The following is a 17,584-nucleotide window of genomic DNA, read 5'->3' as shown; positions in this document are numbered from 1 at the left end:
TGTGAATCTTTCTATCCAACTAGGTTTCTAATTCTTTCTTAGTGGGATTCCAATGATATGAAATCACACATCTCGTTATGTAGATCCTCGTCCCAACAACAAAACCGTTTTTTGGCTTGATGGGTCCTGGCCTAGATTCAAAGTTAAGTTTCCCAAATAAATCCCTACACTACTAGCCCTTTCGCATCAATCCATTATGCGCGGTCTGAAGTCTCACTTGAAGCAATGTGGGGGGATACTAGAACCACGTTTCTACACCCAGAGACGGTTATGATATCGTTTTATGCCCTAAATCTACCTTTGCATAGATCGATAAGCCTTTTAAGGCTTATCGATATACTTCTCTTAATCACCCTTAGACCTTCACGAAGGTCTACGACTGTCTTTCACAGACCCTAAATAGGTGAATCTACAACTTACATGCCTTCTTAATCACTCCTAAGTCTATTATTACCTAGATTAGCTTAAGTATCTAATAACTTTAACATGCATTAAGACATTCTTCATGTAAACAGATATTATGAATTCCATTCGTATAATAATGTAAAACATACAGATTTTCACATCAACACAATATTAAATCATAAACCCTTTATTCATCATAACATAATCACATTTATTCATAATAGAAGGTAAACATAGATAATTCCAGAAAAGTCTCCTTATTGATGCTTTAGATCTTCTCACAGAGTTAAACTACCCTACGCACTCAGCTGTAGGGATCCATGCAATCAGCTATAGACTCTACTCTAGGACTTTGTGTACACAGCTGCAGAGCCTCCCTTCTACTCCAGGACTCTTTGCTATTCCCTTCTAATGACACATTACATTCATTCCTCGCTTATCAACCACTTCCTTAGACTCTATAAGAATCTCCCTTTTATACAGTCCTATGGTCCGCAAACAATGGGTAGATATCCAAAACCGACACAAATTATCCAAACTAAGGGCAGAAAACCCTTCTATCTTTAGACATCTTCACACTCTGCAGCTACAAAATGTGGAGACTGTACATTTCTTTACACAAAATTTGGGCCTTTTACCCCAAACTTGGGTATTTAACCCAAAATTAACCCCTGGAGGACCCTTTCCCAATAGTCATTGATCTAAAATGATCATAAGTTAAAAATGATGTAGAACTGATTAACCATTAATGAAATGAATGTTAGCTGAAAGTGTAGAAACCAAGAGACCTGCTTGAGAAGAAAGACTTTATGATAGTTAATTAAACATAAGAAACATGCATAACATAAGTGAAATTAGTAAAGCCACAGTGATGATAGATAGCAAAGTTTATTACAAATTTCATCCTTGATGGACTACGTCTCTAGGTTTGCTTTCAAGATGGGCAACCGTTTTATTAGGATTGAAACAGTAGAGGTCGATTACATAGAGATTTGACCAAAATGAATTTGCACGTAGGCACTTCTGGTCATTTTCAATGGATATCTCTCTAAACCAGATATCCAATTCCTATCATGGTTCCCAATTCTGACTCCGGATGCTCTTGTTACACTGAAAACAAAACTACCTCTGACCTCGAGAATCTACAAATGAAAACCAAAACCACCAATATCCACTTTGATGAACAAAAGCTGCCTCTTATAGGCTTGTAGCTACATCAAAAACTCCTCTAGCCTAAACATAGCGTGAATTTACTTATTTAGGGCTCTTGGGCCTTAGTCCATTCACCTCTTGACCTCTTAGGAAAAGTGACCATGGTCCTCGCATTAGTTTGTAACCAAAACTTAATTGCAAAACCCAAAATAATATCTTTTTAACTTTTAAACTGCTGGCGGTTAGGTTGACTGAGCAGAGGAGGTTAACATCTCATGTGAATGATGATTGAGCTCGCGGTTTCAATGCTGGTGGTTCCACTGAGTGTTGGCCATGGTAGTTGACGGTTGGCTAACCTGGCACTCACATGTTGTGGTTTTCGGTCTGATCACTATTGCCACCAAAATGGCGGAGGTAAACCCTGACTACGCGGTGAATGTTGTTCACATGCCCATAGCCTTCCCAATTAACTTCCTTGCAATGTTTACATAACCCGATGGCTAACACTTGACTCTGGCACATGAGTCATTCACTGTTTAGAACAATATTTCGGTTAGGAACTAGTGGTTTATGAAAACCCCGACAGTTTTCACATCTCTGCTCACATGTTGTGTACTCCGCTACAGTGAGAAGTGGTAATTAGGGATAGCTGTTTGAATTTGTAATGTTTTATATGTTTTTTGCAATAGCCGAGAACTAATACAAAGGGTTTTAGACTTAGGCAAATAGGTTTTTGTGTTTTTTTTATTTGTTTTAATACATAGAGTTGGAATATACCATGTTTGATGGGTTTAGGACTAGTTTTTAGGTATTTAGGTTAGGTTTTTAATATTGTTAGGGTTTGGAACTTAGGTTAGTATTTTAGACTTTTAAACACTTTGTTCAAAGAAACCCTTTTACAACACATTTGTCACAATGTGACATAAAACCACATGCATATCGTCGACAAAAGCTACATTTGCAACGAAAACCCTTTATCAACACCAAAATCCTGAGAAGGCGAATGACAACCACATGTCGACAACCATATCCTTGCGGAACTGAAGAAAACCATATGTCAACAGCCAGGTACAAAACCGTCATCATGAAAAACCATTGCCATCACCTGATCAACCATTAAAAACACTGTCGAAACTGAACGTAATTGAATTGAATGCTGATGATGATACTGAACACTGATGATGACCTATGCAACTGATATGACGAGATCCTCTTGGATCAATCCTCTCCACTTGAAAGATTTTGGACCACAAACATTTGACTAAACAAATAGTGGATGAGGGTAGAACTCCCTCACTTTCCACCTTGTTCCGATGATGTACTAATACATTCGATCAATCATGTGCAACTGATGACCCTGATGATGCTGAACATGGAACATTGAAAAAAATTGTGCAAATACCTTAAGAATCCCTAATTTAAAAGGATTTTGTAGGCTATACTATGATTAGTGTGAGGTTGCTAGGTTGTTCCACTTTCAATACCTCCAAGGCTATAATAATTTTTCACACTTCGAGTTCATAGAGTGCGACATTATTTTAAAAAAGGTAACATTAAAAAAGGAAAGATAAGTTTCTATTTTAGAAGCCCCCTCAATGACATCTCTTGTGAGTAGTGTAGATATAACTCGCATCCCTACTTTGTTGGATCTCAACCTCCATCCCTTATCCTCCTCAAAATATTTCCCAATCATACAAGTGTGACCATCTCCTAGTGAGATGGCTAGTTAGAAAATCTCAAGAACCCTCTTGGCTTGGTGAAACTCTTCCTAAATGCCAACATTTTTATCACAATAATTCTTGAAGAAAGGGAAATAGAATGGAGAAAAAAATTGTAAAGGGACCTACAACATTAAGTTTGAGGTTGTACTTTATTCTTTCATGATTAATATAGCTATATATTTATTTCCCATAAATATTCTCTACATTTGATGCCTTTTATTACTCTTGTTTCTCCTACAACACCCTCCAAAATTTTGGCCTACACCCAAATTTCGGAGCCTACCATTATCTTGCATAGTCTCATAAAAAACATTAAGACTTGTCACATGTTTTTTGTACTATTCGCAAGAAAATCAAAGTGTCGTCTTTTCACATTTTAAGTGTCACACCGTGTACAAAATCGTGTTTTGGTGGTATCATGGGGTAATATTTGTGTAAATTAGTTGGTATTAACATGTAAACATGTGTGTCACTATTGGATTGATGGGTCCTGACCCAGGTTCAGAGCTAAGTTTGACAAACAAATCCCTACACTACTGGCCCTCCTTTCAGCATCAATCCACGAAGTGCAAACTGAAGTCTCACCCGAAGCAGTATGGGTGGATGCTAGAACTAAGTTTCTATACCCAAATATGGTTATGATGTCATTTTATGCCCTAACTCTACCTTTGCACAAATCGATAAGCCTTTTAGGGCTTATCGATATACTTCCCTTAATCACCCTTAGACCTTTCTGAAGGTCTACGACTGTCTTTCGCGGACCCTAAATAGGTGAATCTACAACTTACATGCCTTTGTAATCACTCCTAAGTCTGTTATTACCCAGATTGGCTTAAGTATCTAACAAATTTAACATGCATTAAGGAATTCTTCGCGTAAATAGATATTATGAACTGTGTTCATATAATAATGTAAAACATACAGATTTGTGCATCTACACAACATTAAATCATAAACCCATTATTCGTCATAACATAATCACATTTATTCATAACATAAGTAAAATGGGTAAACATAGATAATTCTAAAACAATCTCTTTATTAATGCTTCAGATCTTCTCACAGACTCAAACTACCCTGTGCACTTAGCTGTGGACTCTACTCTAGGCCTCTGCGCACATAGCTATAGAGCCTCCCTTCTACTCTAAGATGCTTGACTCTTCCCTTATGATGACCCATTACATTCATTCTTCTCTTATCAACCACTACCTTAGACTCTTGAAGAATCTCCCTTTTATTCAATCCCATGGTCCGTGGACCATGTGTAGATCTCCAAAACTGACATAACTTATCCAAACTAAGGGCGGAAAACCCTTCTATCTTTAGACATATCCGCACTCTCCGGCCACAAAATGCAGAGACTTTACATTTATTTACACAAAATTCAGGCCTTCTTCCCCAAACATGGGTGTTTAACCCAAAATCAAACCCTAGGGGACCTGTTTCTAATACGCCCCCAACATAAATATGGTTATTCGCCCTCGAGTCACTCGACTGGTTCTGAGATTTTGTCGCCCAGACATTCTAGTTTGACCTCAATAATTGCTACCTCGACGGTACACTGCATCACTACCTACTTCAACTCTTCAACTAACTGTTCTACCACTGGCCCTGTGCTACGAGTCTGTAGCTTCTATTGAGTCTCTTGTAAATTGGACAACTTCCCTTCATTGTTGCTTGTGATCTCATAGGTCTTGTCTAACCAAGGCTTCAAATGAGCCTTGAGCACAAACTCCTTGTACTACGTTGCATTAGTGCCTTGTCCTCCTATAGCGTTGTAAGCCTTTGCATGATGACAATAGTTTGCGATGTTGCCTTAACCTCTTCGTAGCGCTGCTACAGTTCCTATGCTTCTATCTCTAGCCTTTGTACATTGGGGTCTTCTTGTAGGCTGGTGAGGACCTTGACCGACTGCTCAAAATGTGTCGCACAGTCCGTCACTGCACTTGCTACAGTTGCTATTTCATCTGCCACAGTAGTCACGCACTACTCCTGTGACTTTTAGTGGAGTCGAAGACTAAGCCTTTAACTCCAACTCCGCGATCTTGAGATTTAGCTCAATCTGAACGTTGGCTAACTCTGTGCGTGCATTGTGCACTCCCACAATGAGTTTTGTAACCCGCACATCAACTGGCTCAACGTCGGGGATGTCCATCTTTAGGACAACCTGGCATGCTTCATCTACAAACTTAGTGAGGCACTAGTTCTTATCTGTGAGGTTGGTCACAAGGTTGAGAGCAGAGTCACGTTATACTACCATCTGAGCATTATTAACCTTTTGGTTATTGATCACCTACAAAGCATGTTGATCCCAGGTTGGAAGCTCAGCGATCACACCATCGTGCAAAAGATAGAGCACTTTCCTAGGAAGCACTGCCAGATTAAGGCCCACGCACTTGAGGGAACAGACAACGGGTTATCAGCATCATTTTCCATTGTCAATGCTTTGTCTGGTAGTATCATGGCTTGGGGGTCACTAACGTGCAACATCTTCGAGGCTTCCAAGGTGCCAATGGCCACACTGGTGGGTGCCAAGCTGGTCTGCATTTGTGAATCATGGATCTACAGCTCGCGCAAACCCATCTAAATAGCGCCCAATGCTTACTGCTGTTATTTCTGTTCAAACTACTACAACAGTTCTATGATGGCATCCTGAACCATATCCCCTATATCGGTTAGATCCCCATCTTTCAGGGTGACCAGATCCAAATATGTCTTGCTTGCCTTGGACTTCTTCCATGATCCTAGATTTTTTGGACCCCCGGTGCATTTGATGCAGAATAGAGTCATTTCCAGGTTCACTCCTTCGTTCTCTATCAGTTCATCACTTCTTCCTCTGTCTTTGGTGAAGGTGACTTCTCTTTTTCAGAGTTGCACTCCTCTCCTCCTGCCTGTCCTGCCCATCCTCCTACCTCCTGAATGACAGCATGCTCTTCTTTAGCCTTAGCATCAGCCTCCTTTTTCCTCTTCGCATCCAGCTGCTCCATCTTCAAATTGACTTCTTCCTTCTTCTACTGCAAAGTTGTCTTGCTAGATCCTGTAGTCAAGTCTGAGGCAGTGCACCATTGTACCAGCCAGCTGTTGATGATCGCTTCAATCGTGTCATCCGTCCCCAAGTAGGGAAAGTCATGCCACTTTTGCTTGTGGTCCTTCCATGCCCTTATTGATACGTGGTGTAAATCAACCTTGAGCTCCATGTATGCCTGCAATTTGTCAAATTTGGTAGGTGAAAACCGTAGCTTGTGATTGATGGCCATGTGTACGTTCATCTCCATCAGGGTCTAAAAGATTTTTTTTCCCTTACCGGCTATGGATCCTTAGTCGCCCACTATGAAGCATACTTTGCGGCCTTTGATATGTCTGACATGACCCAAGGGAACTAACTATCTTTGGGTAGCTCCCATTCTACTAGCACTACGGATAGCACGAGCCATGCATAGTGAAACATCTTGTTGAGATCCTGCACCTCGGGGTAGTTTTCAGGAACTCACCGCAGAGGTAGTGTGCCCAAATAATTTGAACTCTTTCCACGTGTTGGGCCACCAGAGCTATAACTGGTGCCAACACTTCCTCTGCATGACACCTCCATATGACATTCGGTGCCAAGAGTTGTACAGCTACTTTGACCGCCCGGTCATAGATGCTTGAGATGGCGTAGCCACATGACTTAACTTCAACTTTTCCTTCATGGCCTACGTGAGGACATGTTTGTCAACCTTTCTGCCAAATTCTACGGCTAGATTTTCACCTGAGTATGGCAGCCTCGTCATCCTATGGATCAGTCTATCAGTGATGGGAATTGGCTTCTCTAGCCACAAACACCCATAATGTACCAAGCATAGTAACTGTTTGATTACCACCATTATGATGGGTGCGCAGTTGTAATGTTACACCCATTGTGGGTTGAGCAGTCCTGCCTTGTCTATGCCTCTTAGCCACTTCTGCGGCTCCAATGCGGTTACTTTATTGGTTTTATGGACCACACGATGCATGTGTTGATCTATTATGAGATGAGGAAACCGCTCCATGTCAGCTAAATCCTAGTCTTTCAATTTTCATAAGGGGAACACGCCCCAAGTGTGGTCCTTCAAACACAATTTGCTCCAGTAAAAGGGGCATATGTTCGGTGAACTTACTCTCATCAATGTCTTTGGGCACCTTGGTCTTTTCATTATGTAGAGGAATGTACTCAGGCAACTTAGTGATGGGGATAGACCCCATAATTTTGACATCCTCTGTTTCCATCACAGCATCCTTGTCATCCATTGGGATATCCTCAAACTCCTCTTCTTCTGGCTCTAGGTTAATTGTATTTCCCATTTCCTCTGTAGTGGGCTTAACCTTTTGGGGGTGTTTCCTGGGAGATGCGTGCACTGGCTGCGATGCCGCAGCTTGCTTTCCCTTCCTGATCTTGGGACCCTCTGTGGTTGGGATAGGCCTTAGCCTAGGTATCTGTGGAGATTTTGGTACTTCCACTAGTATTTCTACAAGCACTCCCTCTAGGGCAGTTCCTTTTGTTGCCATAGCCACCTCTGGGACAATTCCCTAACCTATCACTGCTTCCGCGCTCATAGCATCAATGGACATCAACATAATGCTTCGTGATAACTCCTGATTCACCTATGGCAATCTATCAAACATAGAAACCACTAGAAAAATCTCGTAGGTTTCATGGTTCATGTGTGCTTGAGAGCTCAAAAACTCACTTCTCAAAATACAAAGTGTTTTTCATTGGGTAGCCACTTGTAATTTATAAAAACTTTAAAATTCAAATCTGACCATTCCCCCAAAAATCGGTTCATTAATGATAGAATAGCGGCAGATTTTCAGAGATCTAGCCCATAAATTCTGTCTTAAATGCCACCCCCCACTCCATTTAGCCATTTTTTCATCGTCAAATCATGAATAGTGACTTTAATGGTCACTTTCCAGCTGCTCTGTGCGGTTTCTTCCTTGGTAACGCATCCCCCCTGCACACTTCCATGGGCATTGTAACATATCTTCGTTCCATGCAGTTCCCCAATCACGCAACTCTCTGACCCGGGAAGTGTAGTTTATAGCCTTGCGCTTCCTTTTAGCTTTCTTGAGCACTAAGACTGTGCTTCCCTCATATATTCACCTAGTTGGATCACCAGTTTACAACTTCAATAGGCTACCATTCCCCTTCCATGGGAAGGGTTCTCCATTAAATTTGTCCAACTAAACTACTCCACCATCGGTAGTTTCCTTGATGACATATGGTCCTAGCCAGTGCATCCTGAATTTCCTTGGGAAATTATCAAATTTACTGTCATATAGCAATACCATATTATTCACCTTGAAGGTGACAGTTTAGTGTGTTAATCATGCCATGCATTTCCGTGCTCCTTTTTAACTTGTTGATTAAATCCAACTAGAAATTGGTCCCCCTCAAGATCTACTAGCTGTGCGAGCCTCTCTTCCAAGGCTCTGTCGTCCACCATTCCTGTGAGTACCATTATGCATATACTAAGAATAATGTATTCCATTGGCATCACAGCTTCTATGCCATACATGAGTCTGAAAGGCGTTCTCGTAGTCAGCTTCTTGCAAGTCGTTCTGTAGGCCCATAGCACTGCTGGTATGCCCACATCCTAGTCACTTCTCTGAGCATTGCAGAAATTTGTTAGTGCATTCTCCAATATCTTATTGAATGCCTCCATCATCCCATTGGCCTGTGGGTGATAAGCCGTTCTCTTCTGATGATACACCTAAAATTCTTCTGTCAACGTTGTGATTGTTTCATTATGAAAGTGCGTACTGCAATCGCTCATCAAGATCTTTGGACAAACAAATCTCGTCAATACGTATTCAAAAAGAAACTCTGCTACTGTCATGCTTGTATAGTCCTTCATAGGCCGCGCCTTCACCCACCTAGTCAAGTACTCAGTTGCGGTGATGATATACCACGCACCTGTCTTCTTTCCCTGAGGCTGAATTGGGCCCACAAAGTCAATTGCCAATTTCTTGAATAGTTGTAATGTCACTTGCGGCATCAAAGGTAGTTCATCCCTCCGTGATGGCCTACTAGTCCTTTGACATGTATCATAGGCCCTACAATATGCTTTCACATCCTTGTGAAGAGTTGGCCACCATAATCCAGCACGTAGAACCTTCTGAGTTGTTGCTTTTCTTGCATAATGTCCTCCTTCAGCTCTTCCATGAGCCTCTACAAGGATGCTACTTCACTCAAAGTAAGGTAAACAACATCTCAATATTTTGTTTGACCCCAATTTGTACAAGTATCCTGCAATGATGGAGAATTCTGCTGCGCACACTACTAACTGCTTCTTTTGTTGGCTTGTATACCCTTCTGGAGCACTTCCCGTTGTCAGGAAATGTATGATATCTTCAAAGTAACTGTCCGCGATGCGTACTATAAAACGTTGTGCATCAGGTAACCTTTCCTCTAAATTAGTAGGTTCTTCTCCCATTTCAATGCGTGACAGATGATTAGGTCCCACATTTAGTCATCTTGGCTTCACAATAACTTCAAAGTCATACCCCTGAAACAAAAATAACCATCTACGGATCTCCCCCCCCCAACATAGGCTTATTGACTAGGTATTTCAATGCAGAATGATCCATACACATCTTAAAATGTCCCCCCACCAAATAGTTCCTAAACTTTTGGAGCGCATATACCATGGATAGTCTTTCGCACTCTCTAGTGGAATAGTTCTTCTCAGCCTTTGACAACTTATTGCTCGCAAATGCTATAGGATGGTTCAATTCCCCCTCGCCTACCTGTGTCAGCATGACCCCCAGTGCAATACAAGAGGCATCCACGTGCACATGAAATTCCTTCTTCTAGTCTAGGAAGACTAGGATTGGTGCAGTGACCATTTTCTATTTCAGCATATCCAAGCTCTTCTGGCATTCATCACTCCAATAGAACATAGCATCCTTTTTCAACAATTTCTCCATGGGTATAGTGATCTGGGCATAGCTCTTGATGAACTTCCTATAGTATCTGGTATGCCCCAGGGTTGCGTGCACTTGTTTCACATTCCTTGGCCCCTCCAAGTTTATTATCACCGTGATCTTCGTGAGGTCTACCATCAATCCTTGTCTGCATACCACATGATCTAATAGGATTACAAAAGGGATACAAAATAGACACTTCTTCAGATTAAGTGTGATCTAGTATCTCCAACATGTATCTAACATCAAGCGTAGACTTGCCACATGACACTTGACTAGTCCAAACGTTGTCCAATGGTCAAAGTATACCTCAAGAAAATTATTAACGAAGTCTTTGAATGCCCCAATGACTATGTGTGAAAAGATTGATGGTGCATTCTTCAGCCCAAAAGGCATCATAATGTACTGAAAACATTCCCACTGAGTCACGAAGGTCATCTTACTTCTATAATTAGGTGTAATTTTGATCTGATGGTACCCAGAGAACCCATTAGTGAAAGAGTATGCTTCTTGGCTACCTACATTATCCAGGACCTCATTAATGAACGGGGTCAGGAAAGAATCATTCAGCTTCCAGAGATCAACGCATATCCTGATTTCTTCTTTATATTCCTTTTCCTGAACCACTACCGGCCCAATCACATTCTTCCATTGGTTCAATAATTCCTGTTGTGAGCATCTTATCTAACTCAGCGTGAACCCTTTCCTTATACTTAGGATTAAGGTGGTAAGGTCTTTATTTTAAGGGATTCGTGTTCGATTTTAGTGTGATCTTCATGACACCCAAGTCTCCTATTATCCCTTTTAAATCAGAAAAATTCGTGGGGAAAAAATCCTGATATTCGCAGAGGAGCTCAGTGACTTTGTCTACTGCCACATTATCCCAATAGTACCCAATGTTTGCAATTTTGGTTCCACCTCTGTGGAAATATTGACCTACCTAGATTTTAGTGGCGCGGTTATGTTAGGATCCTCTATTTGCAGACCTTCAACCTTGCGGTGACCTTCAATTTTCAGAATATTAATTTTTTGGGGATCCTCGTCTTCTTCTTCAGCGGTCATGTTATGGCATTATAGTGCGTGGCTCAACTAGGTAGTCCAATCAGGTTGGATCAGGGCCAAAGGATCTTACGGTATCCTAAAGATCATTTCTTTAACCTCTTGTAGCACCACATCAATACAGTCAAACCCATCCTTAAAGGTGAACGTCATTAAATATCCCTGGCACAGGATGTCCCACTCTTCAATGTCATGGCAGGGCTCAGTTTCCAAGTACCAATTCATTAGTATGATGCCCATGGTATGGCAAACTAGATGCACCCATTTAGGCTGAGGCTTTGCTCCATAAGCCTTAGTCCATTTGACCAGGTGATCACATGGGTCATCCCTTCCATCATACGTATCTTTCATCCACACTTTTGACTGCCCAAAACGTATTCTCAGCATCCTCCTATAGTCGTGACAATCACCAAAACTATCCTTGTGCGTACCCAACTAGCTTGCAGGCATAGTGGGCAGTACCTATTCCAAGGCCTAGAAGCGATGTTTCTCTGAAACTTCTCTTTCAAATGCATCAAAAAAGAATTCAACATCGGTTATCCAATCATAATGAGACAGATCCCTGATTTCGGATGACACATAGTGCAACAACTTGGTCATCATATTACAACACATCATAGATGCTTCATGTAGTCAGTTCTGCGAGTGCTCTAATTCTTCATCCAAATCTAATGTGTAGAAGATTTCGTGGTCCCATACAATATGTCTGTCCGCTGTCAGATTCATCTAATCTTGGTCTCACGTCATTATCTTGTAAATCTAGTCCAGATCGTCATCTCCTTCATAATCTCGAACTGGTTCTGTATAACATGGTCCCTCCGTGGGATCCAACGGCACCACTACATGGAGCGACTTCTTTTAATATCTCATCTTCCACTTCTTCAAGTTGATTACCCCATTCATGTCAGTGGCCCAATCGATTCCAAGGAGCGCAGGGTAGGGATTTCTATCATCCACAATCTCTATTACCTCAAAATCCGCCAGTGCGCTTGTACCCTCGATGTCAACTATGACCCCTTGCGGCCTCCCCCTTGGGATAATTTTCTGTTGATTCTCCTTTCTTAACTATATCAGAGACTACTAGAGCGCAAGTCTCTCCATTCTTTCCCAATTCTATTTTGGCAAAACATTCATGTTGGACCCGAGATCTAGGATAACTTGGTCCATCTTGTATTCCCCTATCTGCGCAGTGAGTCTCATTTCGTACCCAGTCCTTTCCTTGTGCTTTCTAAGCTTCCTAACCATGTGCAGTTCACCAGTAGCACCATCCTCACCAACACACCAATTGATCAGTTCCTGCAGTCCATTCACAGCCTTACTGTCATGGAGCAGCTTCATGGAAGTCTCCAAGAATGTTGTAGTCATGGATGGGTCCATTTCTTCAGCTGGTTTCTCTTGAATTCCTGAGGTAGAGACCTTAGTGAAGCTTTTCTTTGCTTCCATAAATGTTTCTTTTGCGTGCTCCAGATCAAACCCAGTCTCCTTTTCGGGTACTTTGCGGACCCATTCACCTTCTACAGGTTTCCTGCCTTTATCCTCCCCTGTCGTAGTTTTTCTTCGTAGCATAATTTTTGCCTTAGGATCTTCCTCACAGGGCTCTGCCCTCATCATCTAGAGGTTCTGCGTTAGTTGTGGAGGTTGCACCCCCTTTTCGCAAATCTTAGCCAATAATATTCGACAATCCTTAGTTGCATGGTCAAACTGAGTACAATAGCGGTGTGATAATCACATTGGATTCAGACAATCCCTCCTGTAGTGTCTTGGGCCTATACAATTATAAAAAATAAGTTGCCCTCGACATCTCCCAAGCCCTCCTCCACCTCAGCCTTAGTTGCGCCCTTGACACTCACCTCACATTCCCCCAATGCCTTGTTTTGGAGGTCGCATTTCTGTCTACACCCTGTATGCAGGTGTCTTGTCCATTGTCAATTTGTAACTTTCACAATTACGTTCACCATGGCTTACTAATTGAAGGAAATTGCAAAAGAGTTGTTGCGGTGTCCGCACAAATTCTGCAACAAATGGAAATTGTCGGTCACATGTTTCCCAGCCACCTGGCATATAGCACATCATAATGGAGACCTTGGACTTGGCCCTGCCCTGGCCTCTTGTCATAGAGGCATTGTTCCTCCCACTGCAACATAGTTCACGAAGATTAGGAAATGATCCTTGTCATGCCCCTGATCCTTGCATTTTATGCACCAAACTTCTTTTCACACCTCTTGCTGAGCTAGTCTGTCATGCTTCAGACTTTGCATTTTGAAACAAAGGTTTTGCAACTCTGCATGAATCTACTGAACCCCTAGATTAGCATCCGACATTGATGTCTTATGCAGCCTCATCACAATTTCTAGAGCTTTAGCCTGGGTCCCAATCTTCTGTTGTGATAGCGTAACCCTTAGGTGGGGCAAGAGTGAGGCCACAAACCATTTATGGTGCTTCCCATGAGTTAGGTTCATGTCGACTTCATGGATTGTACACTTCAACCTTTGCTCCAAATCGCAGGGTGTCTCCCCTGGCTTCATCATGATTTCCTTGAACCCTACAATCAACTATGCTTGAGACTTAGGTCTAGTGAATTCTCTATTCAACGTGGCCTCGATATCAACCAATGTGGATGTTGGGTTATCAGTATTGTACTTAATGTACCATGTTAGTGTGCAGTCCGGCAGAGCACTAACCCATGTGGCTTTCTTCATTTTCTCCTCCATGATACCTTAGGTTTCCCATATAGCCTTCGTGACGAACCAAAACTGGTTCGGATCTTCATTCTCTACACCCTTGAATACAGGTATTTTTATGGAGTTCACCAGTTTGAACAGTGGAGGTGGCGGGGGTGTGGGTGATAGGGTTAGTGATGGAGGCGAGGATGGAGGCAGTGTAGATGGATGGGATGAGGGTGGAGGCGGTGTAGCTATTTGCAAGAACCCTTGTCTTATCAACTAACTAGTGCTCATGGGGGAAGTCTACGGTGCTCCTTCATCATCACCCAAAGGAGGTCTAATTAGCGGGCCATACTCAAGACCTTTTCTTTCTGCATCCTTCAAAGGCTTTCCACTTCGCGTAGCTCCAAACATCAAGGTAACCGCATAACATGTTGTTCACACAAAAGCATCTTAATCCAAGTATATAATGATTTTAAATACTTACCTCGCTGATCCGGATTTAAACAGGAACGCAACAAATTACAGAGATAACCATATACACAAAGATGCAGCGGAAATAATACTTCATTTCATTAATGGAAAATACTGAAATATGCTTACAAACAGAAATGGCAATAAACTAGCTAGGGCGATGGTAGCTTATCTCTGAGAAGAGATGTGATGGCTACATGCCTCTGAACTATTCTGAACTCTATTACAATGAGGCTCGAAGGCCTATTTATTGTTGAGAAACAATGGAAAACCCTTCACATACCGAAACCTAACCCTAGAAGATGAAACGCCAAATTGTGGGCCCCGTTTGGGTAAATTGGTACACCAATTTCCCGGGTCGTAACTTTGGCATACGATCTCCGTTTGACGCGTACGATAGCTCGTTAGAAAGATCTATCCGAGTACTACCACTTTGGGGGCCAACATAAGGCTCGATCGCCCCAAAATTCCAAAAAAACGTCGTTTAGGGCCTCAAAACGGCTCCGGAAGTTCAGGACCCGAAAAACTGCTAAAAATAGTAAACTGTGCTACAATTAAGGAAACTGAAAATGCTGAGAAAGACAATGGTGGGGGTCCAGGTGGACCTGGCAGGTGGCCACCAATATCCACCTGGATCATTCCTCCCCCCTTAGGAAGCAATGGTCCCCATTGCGTTGAGCTCCTCCATGAGATGAGGAAACCTCTGCTGAACTTGTTCCCTGGTGAGCCACTTGCCCTGCTGAAGGAGTTGGCCTGCTTTGACAACTCGATACAGTTGGATATGCTGTTGGCGAGTGTTCTTGATCTGTGTGTCCATGATCCGATCAGTTGCAGCTTGTTCCATGCAATCTGGATTTAATTCTGTGGGTTTGAGCTGTTCTGCAATGTCGGATGTGTCTAGCAATGGTGGAAAGTATGGCCGAAGGCGGTCCACATTGAACACTGGGTGCAGGCCAAGGAATGGGGGAATGCTGAGCTCAAATGCATTGTCTCCCATAGCCTTAGTAATGGTGTAAGGACCATATCGAAGTGGTCTCAATTTCCGATAGGCTCCAGTAAGGCGTTCCTTTTGCAAATGCAACCAGACTTTGTCGCCCACCTGAAACTTGTGTGGCACCCGGTGTTGATCATGTCGCTGCTTGTACTTGGCATTTGATTTCTCAAGAATGTCATGGACCTGCTGGCGAATATGTTGGATGCGCTCAATGAAGCTGGTGGCCTTATCTGTTTCGGACTGGACATGAGCTGAATTCATGTGAGTAGCTGCAAGTGGCATGGCCACATCAATGGGGCATAGTGGCTGGAATCCTAAACCCACCTGAAAAGGGCTATGGCCAGTGGAGCTGTGAAGAGCTCGGTTGTAGCTGTGCTGAACATAGGGGAGGCTCTCGTCCCATGTGCGTGGATGCTTTGAGTTATACATGCGCAGAATGTGCACAATCATTCTGTTGACAACCTCTGTCTGGCCATCAGTTTGAGGATGGAAGGCTGTGGACTTCGTGAGTTTGGTGTCCAGCATTGACCAGAGACTGGACCAAAATGTGCTGAGAAACCGACTGTCCCGATCTGAGATGATAGACTGTGGGATCCCAAAGTGCACCCACACTCGTTCAAAGAAGAGTTTAGCAGTGGCTTCTGCTGTGATATTCTTCTTGCAGGCCATCATAATGGCCATCTTTGAGAACCTGTCGACGACCACAAAAACACAGTCATTTCCATGCTTAGTGGAAGGAAGGCCTGACATGTAATCCATGGAGATGGATTCCCAAGGTCGACTAGGGGTAGGCAACGGGGTATAGAGGCCTTGCTTCTTAATGGTCGGTTTGGCAATGGCACAGGCAGTACATGATCGGATGTACTTCCCAACATCCTGTCGAAGATTCGGCCAATAGAAATAGTTTTGCAGTACTGCCACTGTTTTCTCGACCCCGAAATGCCCAGCAGCCCGACTGTAGTGTGCTTCCCAAATCATCTTGGCACGCTCGCTTGAAGGAACACAGAGGTGACCGAGGTGGCATAATAGGGCATCCTGGAGGTGAAAATCTGCAACCTGCCGACCCTCCAAGAGTGTCTGGTATGTGTGGCCGAATTCTGGGTCGCTTTTGTAGAGAAGTGGCCAATCAGAAGTCTCGTGCCCGCAAGAGTTGAGCACGGTGGTTAGCGCCATGATCGGTGGTCGACTGAGGCAATCTGCAACATTATTGGTGCTGCCCTTTTTATACTTGATATTCAAGTGAAACTGTTGCAGGTATGTAGACCACTTCTGATGGCGATCATTCTGCAATTTCCCTTGGGTCTGTATGAACTGCAGAGGTCGGTGGTCTGTGTGGATGACCGTTTCCTTCCCCAAAATGTAATGCTTCCATTGTCGGCAGGCCTGTACAATGGAATACATCTCTTTATCATAAGTGGGGTACTTCCGGACTGTGTCTGAAAGTGTTTCACTGTGATATGCCACTGGATGTCCATGTTGAGTAAGGACTGCCCCAATAGCATAGTCAGAGGCATCTGTCTCGACCTCAAATGGTTGTTGTAAATCTGGTAACGCGAGCACTGGTGCCGTGCAGAGGCGATCCTTCAACTCCCTGAATGCCTTCTGTTGAGATTCAGACCAAAAGAATTTTGCTTTCGCCCCGCCCTTGGTGACTTGACTCAAGGGCCAAGAAATATGAGAAAATCCCAACACAAACCTGCGGTAGAAGTTGGCAAGACCTAGAAAGCTGCGGAGCTCTGTTAGAGTGGTTGGAGAGGGCCAATCCCGAATGACTTGGACCTTGGCTGGATCGACATGCACCCCCTGTTCATCAATGATGTATCCCAGATACTGAACCTCGGTCATGCCAAAAGTGCATTTCTCCAAATTGGCACATAGCTTGTGTTGCCGCAGTGTTTGGAGAACCTGTCGGATGTGGTGGAGGTGCTCTTCCCAACTCTGGCTGAAGATCAGAATGTCATCCAAGTATACTACTACAAAGGAGTTGGTGAATGGCCGCAAGATGTCATCCATTAGCCTCATAAAGGTTGCAGGAGCATTCGTCAATCCGAAAGGCATGACCAACCATTCGAAGAGGCCCTCCTTGGATTTGAAGGCAGTCTTCCACACATCTGAGGGTTCAATTGGTACCTGGTGATATCCTGACTTCAGATCGATCTTGCTGAAATATTTCG

This window comes from Pinus tabuliformis, chromosome 7, assembly GCF_031772625.1.
Source record: "Pinus tabuliformis cultivar Carrire ecotype Pingquan chromosome 7, CPIR1, whole genome shotgun sequence".
Classification (NCBI taxonomy): Eukaryota; Viridiplantae; Streptophyta; class Pinopsida; order Pinales; family Pinaceae; genus Pinus; species Pinus tabuliformis.
The sequence above is the reverse complement of the archived record's forward strand: the minus strand, read 5'-3'. Positions refer to the sequence as shown.